Source organism: Centruroides vittatus, unplaced genomic scaffold (assembly GCF_030686945.1).
Source record: "Centruroides vittatus isolate TY-2023 unplaced genomic scaffold, ASM3068694v2 contig_202, whole genome shotgun sequence".
NCBI lineage: Eukaryota > Metazoa > Arthropoda > Arachnida > Scorpiones > Buthidae > Centruroides > Centruroides vittatus.
This window is the reverse complement of record NW_027121249.1, coordinates 13,107-23,788: the sequence shown is the minus strand read 5'-3', so window position 1 is coordinate 23,788 and position 10,682 is coordinate 13,107. Positions and strand designations below refer to the sequence as shown.

General features: G+C 38.5%; 1 long non-coding RNA gene across 1 annotated transcript; it reads right to left on the bottom strand.

The window, feature by feature from the left end:
* Nucleotides 1–4,772: 4,772 nt before the first annotated feature.
* LOC136970557 (uncharacterized) lies at nt 4,773–5,530 on the bottom strand. The gene is made up of 3 exons (XR_010880001.1): nt 5,264–5,530; nt 5,105–5,194; nt 4,773–5,031 (listed from the first exon to the last, which is right to left on the bottom strand). It is a non-coding gene; the product is annotated as an uncharacterized lncRNA (long non-coding RNA).
* Between the last annotated feature and the right edge of the window lie 5,152 nt (nt 5,531–10,682).

Here is a 10,682-nt window from a genome sequence, read left to right as displayed (position 1 = left end):
GCATTTCCCGTTTCGACCGGCCGTTAGGCCACGAACACACATGCGTAAAATTGTGTGGCAGAAAACTGAATCAGAAATTAGCTTTCAGTTCAGTTTCTGTTTTACGCTTTTATGCCAGAACACACATACGTAAAAATTCTGACCGAATAGGAAACACCACTGCCACCAACAGTGCTAATTTTATTAATTTTTTCTTGTCATATATCTATTTTTTTGTACCTTCCATTTTTTTCCGCTTCCTCTCCTATAATATAGAAAATTTAAATTAATACACTTGTATTCCGAATTCAAATAAAGAACGTGCGTGTAATCTAAATACTAAGGGCTGTTTCACACTGTCACCGACTGGTCCGACCGGTCCGACCCGACCGATCCTATAATCGGACCGACTAGTAGTAAAAGAATTCACACTGAATACGATTATGTCAGTGGCCGAGTCGTAAGGACCAATCGGAACGCGTCTTACAGGTCAGAACACTAGCCAATCGTGGTAAGTTTTTCAATTTAAACAGAAAACATGGCCGTCATTGAAAGGTTGTTGTGTGTACGCGTGTTCGCGGGCTAACGACACCATTTTAGCATTTTTAATGTTGCTTTCTCTTGTAAATGAAATGTATTATGGTGAATTAAAGTAATTCGTTTTGTTAATATCGATGAGTGCCTGCGTATTTCTTAATAAAGTTGTTCTTAAACGAAGCAAATAGACGGAAATAAAAAATCGTTCGTAACTTTTAAACGGTTGATCGTAAGTAATTTTTTTTAATACCAATCGATTCAGCGTATCAAATTACATTTAGATATGTCTACGTCTATTCGTTAATATGAAGTTTAAGACTATTTTTTAGCTGGATACCTTTCGCTTTACTCTAACCAATTATTTTTTTCAATGTCGCCTTTATAATCGGCTCGCCGAATATCATAAAGCCATGGATATTTTCTGACTTCGTTTATTAAAGCTTCCGAGAAAACTTTACCTTCCGCCATTTTCTAACTTCGGATAAATCTAAACTCTGATTGGTTATAGCTTCGAAGCTCTCATTGGCTGCAGCTCACCGACTGCTCCGACGCGACTACAAATATTTAACTTTTTAAATCTGTCCGACTGGAACGACCAGTCGGTCGACCGACTGCTGTTGCCATGGCAATACGACTAGGAGTCGGACCGGTCGGCCCAGTCGGTCATAGTGTGAAACAGCCCTAAGCCTATAAATCAATTTTACTAGACCTACCTGTTGTTTGAAATTTTGCACCTATAGCCATCCATAAACGTTGTTTAAATATAGTGGCTTTATACATGACACTGATGTGGTCGAATGGGTTCAATAAACTCCTATTTCATTTATTTTTTGTTTTTTCGAGACCGTCAAAATTGTAGGGTTAACCCTCATTGCCGCCATTGTTAGAATAAAAAGCACGTGTCTACTTTGACGTCACAGAAAAGACTTCTCTTTATTGGAGGAATTTTGGCGTAAAAATTTTACGCCGTAAAAAGTAGAGACATGCTCTACTCTATTTTCAGTTCTGTTTCAGCCAAAATTTCAGAAAAATTTTTACGCTTTCTGTTTTACGCTAGATTTTACGCCGAATTTTACGCATGTGTGTTCCTGGCCTTAACATGACTTTCAGGAATTAATTTCTCTTTACATTTTCATGAAATACGAACATTTATTCAAATTTAAATTTAGTTCTCACATATATCATTCATTACACTATTAAATAAGAAAAATTAAAATTTAAATCATAAAAATGCATACGCTTGATATGTCGTGCAGACATTCGGTCCATAAGATAGAGAATTGGTCGAAAGAAAACAGAAGAAACAGACTATAAGAATGCAAATCTTCATGTTTTTCGTTATTTTCTGTAAAAAAGTTAAATTGTTAATTTTAGTTTATTTTAAAGATTATACTTTATTATAAAAACACACTTAAGAATATGAGAAAATCTTAGTGTATGTCTTGTTGCATTTGTTTAAATACATCTTAGAAAACCTAAACTTTTGAATGGTTTATTGAGAGATGGTGACCCAACACACAGATGGACTGGTAAGTAACGTGTCTTCTCTGAGGATTTATTTTATCGGAAACCATCCTTCATTTAGGTGTTATGGTTCGTCATGCAGACGCGAATCTAGTAGCGAGCGAGGTTTTTTAAAGAAAAATTTAGGGAAGAAAAGAAAACTTGCAGTGCAGATCACATGAAATTATTCTCGAAAGTTACACCCATAACTTCTACCACCTACAAGTTCTTCTATTTATTTACAGTCATCTACCTTATGCTATACCTCTATATTTACGATAAATCCGACGATGACCCTGATGATCTAGAAAAATTACCACCCTTTAGAATATTCAATGTCTAATATATTAATCCGAATGACTGTTTTACTTTTCCGGCTGTTATGTATAAGAGAAGCAAAGTACGGCAATCGGTCGAAAAATGACACCCCGAAGAGTTTTATATTTTTCGATTCGGGAACCTAGAAATGTCCAGAAATACGAAAAAATTTTGGGTGTGTATGATTGTACTGTAATATGTAAAAGATGACAATTAAAGCAATTTTCGAGAGCTTTTTCAGATTATTTTTTTATCATGAATAAATTAAATAGTTAAGGTATTTGTATATCAGCAAATTCGCTTGACGACCCAGTCCTAAGAACGGAACTAGGTCATTAAGTGAGGTGTTCCTGTATGCAAAGAAAGCTAAGCTAATTGGTTATAAATTTGCACCTAAGTAAATGAGGAATAAATCAGAAAGGGGAGGCGATAGTGTGGGTGGGTGCAAGATCATCTATATTCTTTCCGTGAGGTTCCAAAAACGGGTTGACATTAAACATTTTTAATAGAAAATTGTTAAAGCATAACTCGAAAAAAACCTCTATTGTTAAAAACCGATCAAAGATCGGATTAGTTGTGCTAGTCATATGAAATCGCGACGAGAAAAAAATGCTATTGATGTAAAACAGAACGCGATAATTGTAAACGAGCGTCCTCTAGAAACCTTTGACAAGGCGCTCGTATACAAATAATTAGAACATAAAAGTTTTGAAAAGGGGAAAGTTAATGACGAAAAGGAACATCGCGTCAGATCGTTAAAATTATAAAACATCACAGACTAGACAACAACGGGGGAAAATATGAGCGCGAGTTCCAAAGTTCCATCAACATTTTCCATCCAGAGTCTACGGATGGTGTCAAGTGGATTCTTCGAAGCGGATCTTTCTCGTGACGCGAACAGGGGTCGTTTGTCGCTTAGGAACAGACGTGGGACCAATCGGGGAGCGGGGAAGAGGAACATATAACCAATCAGGTAGACAAAAGGGGAGAAAACGGAGATTGATAAGGCAGATTTTAAAAAACACGACAGAAGACTCTCCGAGAAGTTTCGGAAGCCCGAAGAAGTGTGTGCCAACGCACGGAGGTTCCCGTACTTGTGTCCATCGAGAGCGCCGCCCACACCAACCGACAAATCTCCTCACCTGCCGCTGCCCCGTGGCCTACCTTCGAGCGACGTTAGAAAACATTCTCGACACTTAGAACTTTCGAACATTCAATTGTTTAAAGAACATTGTGCATAGTGTAAGTTATTTCATGTTTAAATAAACGGGTTTTTTGCAGTGGCGTAGCGAAGGGGTGCTAGGGGTTTTATCATGCACCGGGCGCCACTCGCAGAAGGGCGTCCAAATGGTCTCCAAGAGAAACTATATGTTGTTTTTTGGAGGGGGAGGGGGGGGCCAATAAAGTGCCATACCCCGGGCGCCAGTTATGTTCGCTACGCCACTGGTTTTTTGTGAGATACTTGTCATCCGTGTCTCCTCCGCCACACCCACACGATCCTAGACCATCCTGTCACGGGATTAACGATTTCCCCTAGAAGTCAGAGAACTTACACTTGTGAGAATTGGGGTTTAAGTCCCCAATCTTCACCAGGTCAGCGAATTTATATATTGCAGTAACCGCTTTATACAGAATCTTAAAATTTTGCACACTACCTAAGAAAATAATTTTCCTTCGAACGACACGATACATTGAAAAATACCATAGGGTGTTTGGAAGAAAAAAATCGACCCCCGAAAATCGAAAAATCTGATTCCTGCATATGTTAGTGACTTTTTTAGTGTCTTATATCAGGGTCACTGCCGTGACTTCTCATATAAGACAATAGATTATTGAATCAAATTTTATCTATCATTATTAAATACAGAACGTCCTCAATGTATGTCATACTCAAGTTCCTAAAACGCGTCGTGAACGAAATGGTGTACATCGAACATCAATTTCTCACCGAAATAATATATTATGTGACATTGCCGACCAACTAAAAACAATTGATGTGTGTCTAATATACAATAATAAACTGTTTATGTAAAAGTGTCGCCTAGTATAACAAGCGATATAGGCGCTCTGACATCGAATTCGAGCTGTTAAAGAACCCAGGGTGGTCTGTACCTAATGTGTCGAGTTCCGTTCCATGCAGTCCGGCAGCCCAAATTTTGTGGATCATAAGAAACCAAAAATGGGTAAGATTAAGAACAGTTCTCGATGAACAAAACCAGATGGCATGTTGCAAGTGTGATGAAATATACGATGAGCACGAAGATCTTTAATTAATGATCTTAGGTAAGAGTTAGCAATACTAAAATACGAGCGAGATTTGTGCGCAGATAATTTCTTACCACACTAAATTTAGCAGAAAAATTCATCACAAAACGATTATTGATGCCAATGTCTGAAATTCTATTTAATCCATGCAAGATGTGTGATACCAGAGCCCCTTCGGCCGCCAATTTAAAGTCTTTTAATCTTTAAAATTGGCGTTTCCACTTCCCGGGACGAGGACCCAGGGGTTGGATTTGTGGGAAGCGAGTGTTCGGGTTGTTTCATTGTGTCGAATTACACAGAACGTGGCGCTTGACGTGTAAGTGCGTGAGTGCGAGAATTCGAGTAAAGGTTAAACGGTGTATATCTTCGTGTACAGTGATGTTGTGTCCGTGTGTGTGTGTGTGTGATCGAAGAACGTCTTCGGCATGTCTATAAACAGAAAAACAGTAAATTACGATACGAGAATAAGATGTGTTAAAAAATGAAACGAAAGAGTTCTTACCATCGGAGATTTCGGAAAATATTCACATGTCCACTTGGTCCTCTTCGTGGTAAAGTTGGGGAGGGAGAAGAATCTCCCTCCCAAATGTTCCTACAAAACACAAAGACAGTGAGAAAAGGAGAAGTCGATTCATTCATTACCTAAGGTGAAGATTATTACCTTTATCAGACAGTCTTTCTTCCCGAACAGTGTTATGAGAAGAGCGAAGGACCTGACCTAGCCTAGCCTAACCTAACCTACCCTAACCGGAAGCTCAATCCTCATAACAGCTGTTTGGGAAGAAAGGTCGGCCGAATGTCGCGTCCGGTGAAGAAACGTGTCACGTCCGGGTGGTCACAATCGGGAGTCAAATCCGTTGTCGTCGACCGAGTGTCACGTTCGGGAGACAAGTCCGTGGGTCACGTCCGGGAAAAGGTGTCGAGTCCGGGTGAAAAGTGTCTAATCCGGTAAAGATTAAATAGAAAAAAAATTAATTAAATTTAAGGTTTTAGTTTAAATGTTAGTACGACAAGAGGAAAAAAAATTAAAAAACCTCTTGCCTTCTTATACTACGTTAGTAAATTGAAACTAAAACCTTAAATTTAAATGATACTTCAGAAATAGCAAAGGAAAAAGTCGTTCACATCTCTTGCGAAGCGACGCTTTTTCCTTTGCATCCTTGCCCACACCGAACGAGAGGATCCCACTCGTTGGAAAAGGGAGGAATGATCGAAACATTCCTCCCCTCCCAGTGCGGCAAAGATGATGTCGTCAACATGGAGACATTTTCACTTTTCGGAACAAGTCCGAACAGCGAAATGCCTCCTCTCCGTTCAACGCGGAACAGAGAATGCTGTCGACATCTTCTATTCCTGAAGTCGTTCCCGTGAAGAAAGAACCCCTTCCGCAATTGATGGAAGAGAGTTCCTCTCCCCGCTCAAAGGGGGAAAAGGCCCTCTCTTCATCCATTGCGGAAGGAGAGACGCCCTTCACACTTCTTCATCTTCTCTGGGCCGCAGCCACCGCCAAAACCGCCAGTCCTTCATTCTGCAAAGAAAGAAAAATAAAATATATATATATATTAATGGGATTCGGATATACTTAACGCAGAAAAAGTTCACGACGAATCGGAATTCGGATAGCTCGCGTTAGATCCTACCGGAAATTGCTAGAACGTTCCAACTGTATTTGCAGTAGAGACGACCGACCCGGAACGAAGAAACTCTCTTACGTGTAATTTGTATTTGTACGACAGAAAATTAAAGACACGCCGCACGTAGCCATGCGGAAAAGGCACTCGAGCCCAAGTCGTAACAAGTGTTTCGTTCTAGAGCAATTTACCCTAACGTGTACGTCACATAAACGCAACGACGGCATTTAAAAGGGTTTCGTGCAAAGAAATTGCCAACGAGTCGACCGAAACACAAGACAAACGTACGAAGAAGCGAAACGTGCCCACAGCCCAACTCGCCATTCGGGACACGAACGTTTAAGTGGCACAAAGCATTGGCAGTGTGTGGAAGATCGACCTTGTGGAAAGAGACAAAGAGCCTAAGGAAAAGAATTCTTTGCGTCCAGCCTGTATAGACAACTGTTAAGTGTATTAGTATTACGTGTGTTTGCGGATATTTAAATTCTCGCAAAATAAGCCGTTGTAACTAATACATAAATTCAATGGAGAAGTCGGAGGTCAAAGGGCCAAATTTTTGACCTGTCCAAGGAACATCCCATGCTTCAGAATACGGTCTCCGTCCATCAGACAATGTTAGAGAGTATAATTTAGTTATAATTACGATAAGTCTACGATGGAATTCGTATTTAAAGTTAGTATTAAATAAGTTTTAATTCAATTTATATAAATAAGATATTTGCAAATAATCCTTATTCTTTGACCGTGTTTATAAAGTGTAAATCGATTAAACATTATATAAATTAATTAATTACGAAAATAAACTTCATTTATCCTTTGCGTCCGTCGTTTTCGGCGCTTCGGTCGCTTTCCAATGTGGCGGCTCGTTTAAAAGTCGAAAGAGATGGTAATCGAAACGAAAGAAAAGGCGATCCGGCCAGAATCTCCATATTAACGAAGTGAAATAAAGAAAGAAAGAAGAAGAAGAAGAATTCAAACGAAAAACACAAGCGACGGCAGATTTAAACGCAAATATGCAAAGTCCGAGCCGGCCGATGTCGTCTCCGAAAGTTGGACTAAGCGAAACGAAAATAAAATCTTACAGCTAGCTAAATTCTAATTAAAATCTTACCTGGTGTGACGTTGGCGTCCAAAAGTCTTCTTAAAACCACTTCGGGTAACAGAGAACACTGAAAAAAGGCAAAAAACACACCGAAAACAGGAGCAAAGAGCGCACACGTCCGTCCAGCAAGCGAAAAACGTGCAAAGTGACGCAAAATCGTGTTGCAACAATAGAAACGGCAATTGTTGCCGTTTCTATGGAGATTAGAAAGCGCTTAACGAATTCGAATGCGATTGACGTAATGGATTCTTTTTGAATTTTAAGGCTAAATATCTGCACTTTTTACGTTTCTATCCCCCGAATGACGACGAATTGGGATCGAGAGACTTCATACGACCCTCCGCCTTCCGTTTCCATTCTCCACAAGGGGTTAGAAGCAAGATTTTCTATAATCCAGCGTCGCCACCCCCAAAACTAGAACAGATCATTCCTCTCGTTCGTCCAGTATTCTCCGATTGACCGACAGCGCAAGTTTTGCTAAATTTCGAAATATTTCGTTTATCCGACGCCATTTTAAAAGCGGTTATCTGACGTCATCGGACGTTGGTTATATGAAATATGCGCGTAAACGTTAATTAAAGTGACTTATATATTAATAAGACTTATTTCCAAGAACTAATAATTTATTTATTTAAAGTAATAAATTTTAAGTGAAAATAAACTAATTTTTTTAAATAAAATTTTAACGAATTTCGGAAGAAGCATATTTTTGACCAGATATTTAGTTAATGTTTAATAAACTCATACTTGTCACATCTTTAATTAGCCATATTATAGCCCGATATTTAGGCGATCGTTTGGTGTAACATTAAAAGTGCTCAGCAAATAAACACATAGAAATAAAACACCTTAATTTGTTGCTGAGAAGAATATATTTGAAACAAACGTTTTCAGCCTGGTTAACAGGCCATCATCAGGTTAAAAAAGGAAACGAAAATGGAACAGATACGTTCCATGTATTTAAATCAAAATTTAGAACAAAAACATTTTTAAAAAATATCCAAGATAAACGGAAGAACATATAAGATTAACACGAATTATAATCAAAAATAAAAAATATCATAAATCTTCCAATAAACTAATTCTAGTCCGAGTTTTTAGTGCACTTTTTAATCATGTACAGTACTTCCACGCTGACGGCAGGCTCTCAGCATCCTCTCATTTAAACATCCCTCATGTAGCCTACTTCTATATATTTCCATCTTCTCCGCCGTCATTGATAAAGTGGGGGAAGATATAGGTTTTATAATTGTTGCCTCGTCCCATTTTACCACCGAACCTTGGACTTGCGACATTTGCGACAAAATTGTAGCATTGGATCCTTTTTTTACGTTATATCTATGCTCTTTTAGTCCTACTGCCAAGCTTCTGTTGGTGACGACTATATAGTCTTTCTTAACATTTAGTTGGATGTTCTCATAAGATACTTTACAGACACCTGGATTTTCTTCTGTTCTTATTCTATCTTTATCGTTCCTCAATATCTTATATAAATTGGGGGCTCTTTTTAAAATCATTCTCGCGATTAGCAACTTCTTTCATAATACTATTCAAATTACTATTATATGTAAACTTCAAGCGCCTATTGGGAGCGGTATTTAAGCCTTTTTTCTCTTCGTTCCTTTCATACTTCTTGAGTAATCCAACAATAGTGCTTTTCTTGTAACCTAGGGTCTGGGCTACTTGCAATATCCTATTAATTTCTTTATTTCTGTCGTCGATTCTATCACAATACAAATAAGCTCTTCTTATCAAAGTTTGAAAAGCGGCCATTGGCTAGTGGATCCATATCGCTATGGATCCACTATATATATTTTATATTTTCTGTCCACTCGTTCAATGTTAAGTACTATATATATTATACAATATTATATTATATATAATATAACTTCTTATATAATTTTTAAAAAAACATTTATTTAAGAGCGAGAAGAAAAATGTGTAAAATTGTAAATATTTGCAGTCTTAGCTATCCCCGCAAACTTTCATTGACCCCTGAAGGGTCAATACCGACCCATCAAGAAAGCCGGAGTTAATATAATAGAATGTATTTAACAAAATATTTCAGTTTTAGAATTAATAAATCACAGGAGGGACAATCGTAAATTACTTATCAGCAGTTTATAATAAATTTAAATTTGATTTTGTACTCGACTATTTCAACCAAACACCAAAACACTTAAGGTTTTCAACGTCAATCGGCATAAGAAAGCTGCGCAGCAGCGCCGAATGGATAAAATGGAACAAGCAGCTCTTCGCCTGCCGTTCGTCATTACCAGACGAACGACAACCCAGAACTCACCACGTGGAGGTGGCTGCTTCAGAGTTCCACCAAGAGTTGGAAAGAATCCAACTCCACAAGTGACCAACATCACTTGTCCAGCCAAGTTCTTCCTAACTCGCACGATGAAAATATTCATAATTACCTCTGGATTCAGCTATTCGAAACTCACCATATTATTACTATCTGAACTAAGAAATGCAATATTACAAAAACTAGTAATAAAAAAAGACGGAAATGTATAAATACACAAGGTCGTAATAAAATGCACGTTAGGGTCACAAAATTTAGTTCAATCTCATACCGAACCTCATTAACCAAAAACAATAATAAAAAAATATACTCGCCCTGCGCGCGATTTAATAAAACGGGACACAGAAAGCCCTCTCCATCTCCGGTCGGCCTCTTAACTCGAGCGGGCCTTAAAGAAACGAAACACAGAAAGCCTCACCGTCTTTTGCCTTCGACCCGTTCTTGTATCTTCGTTCTTCGCCCTAGGAGGGCCTTTTCGCCCTACGCGGGCCTGTTCGCCTTCCGCGGGCTTTTCTAGAACGGGGTGCTGTCTTCGTCTTCATCCGAGCGAGCCTTAATGATGCAGAACACAAAGAGTTAGTTTGAGTGAAGAGTAAAGAGTAACTCGAATAAAAAGGCCAACAGGAAATTTCATCTTTTTACTCGAGCAAGCCTAGGAGAAAGGCGACATAGAGAGCCCTTTCTGCCTCCGGTACATTACTTAATCACAATTTGTTCTCAAATCTCAATGAAACGCGGAACTTTCGAACAAATTTACCCTTAACAATAGCCACCTACAATAGAAAAAGTCAACAATGCATTCTAACAATTCGTTACGTATTGTTAGAATGTATTGTTTGGAACGCGTGAGATATTATGATCCCGTCATATTTTTACGTCACGCGTTACGAAAAACATTAATCGGTTTGAAATATTTCACAAAGGATTATTTTATTACTAGCTGACCCGGCCACGCGTTGTTGTGGCTCAAAATGTATCTATTATAAATGCATAACACTTCCCCCGTGGGGGGAATTTCAAAAAATCCCTTCTT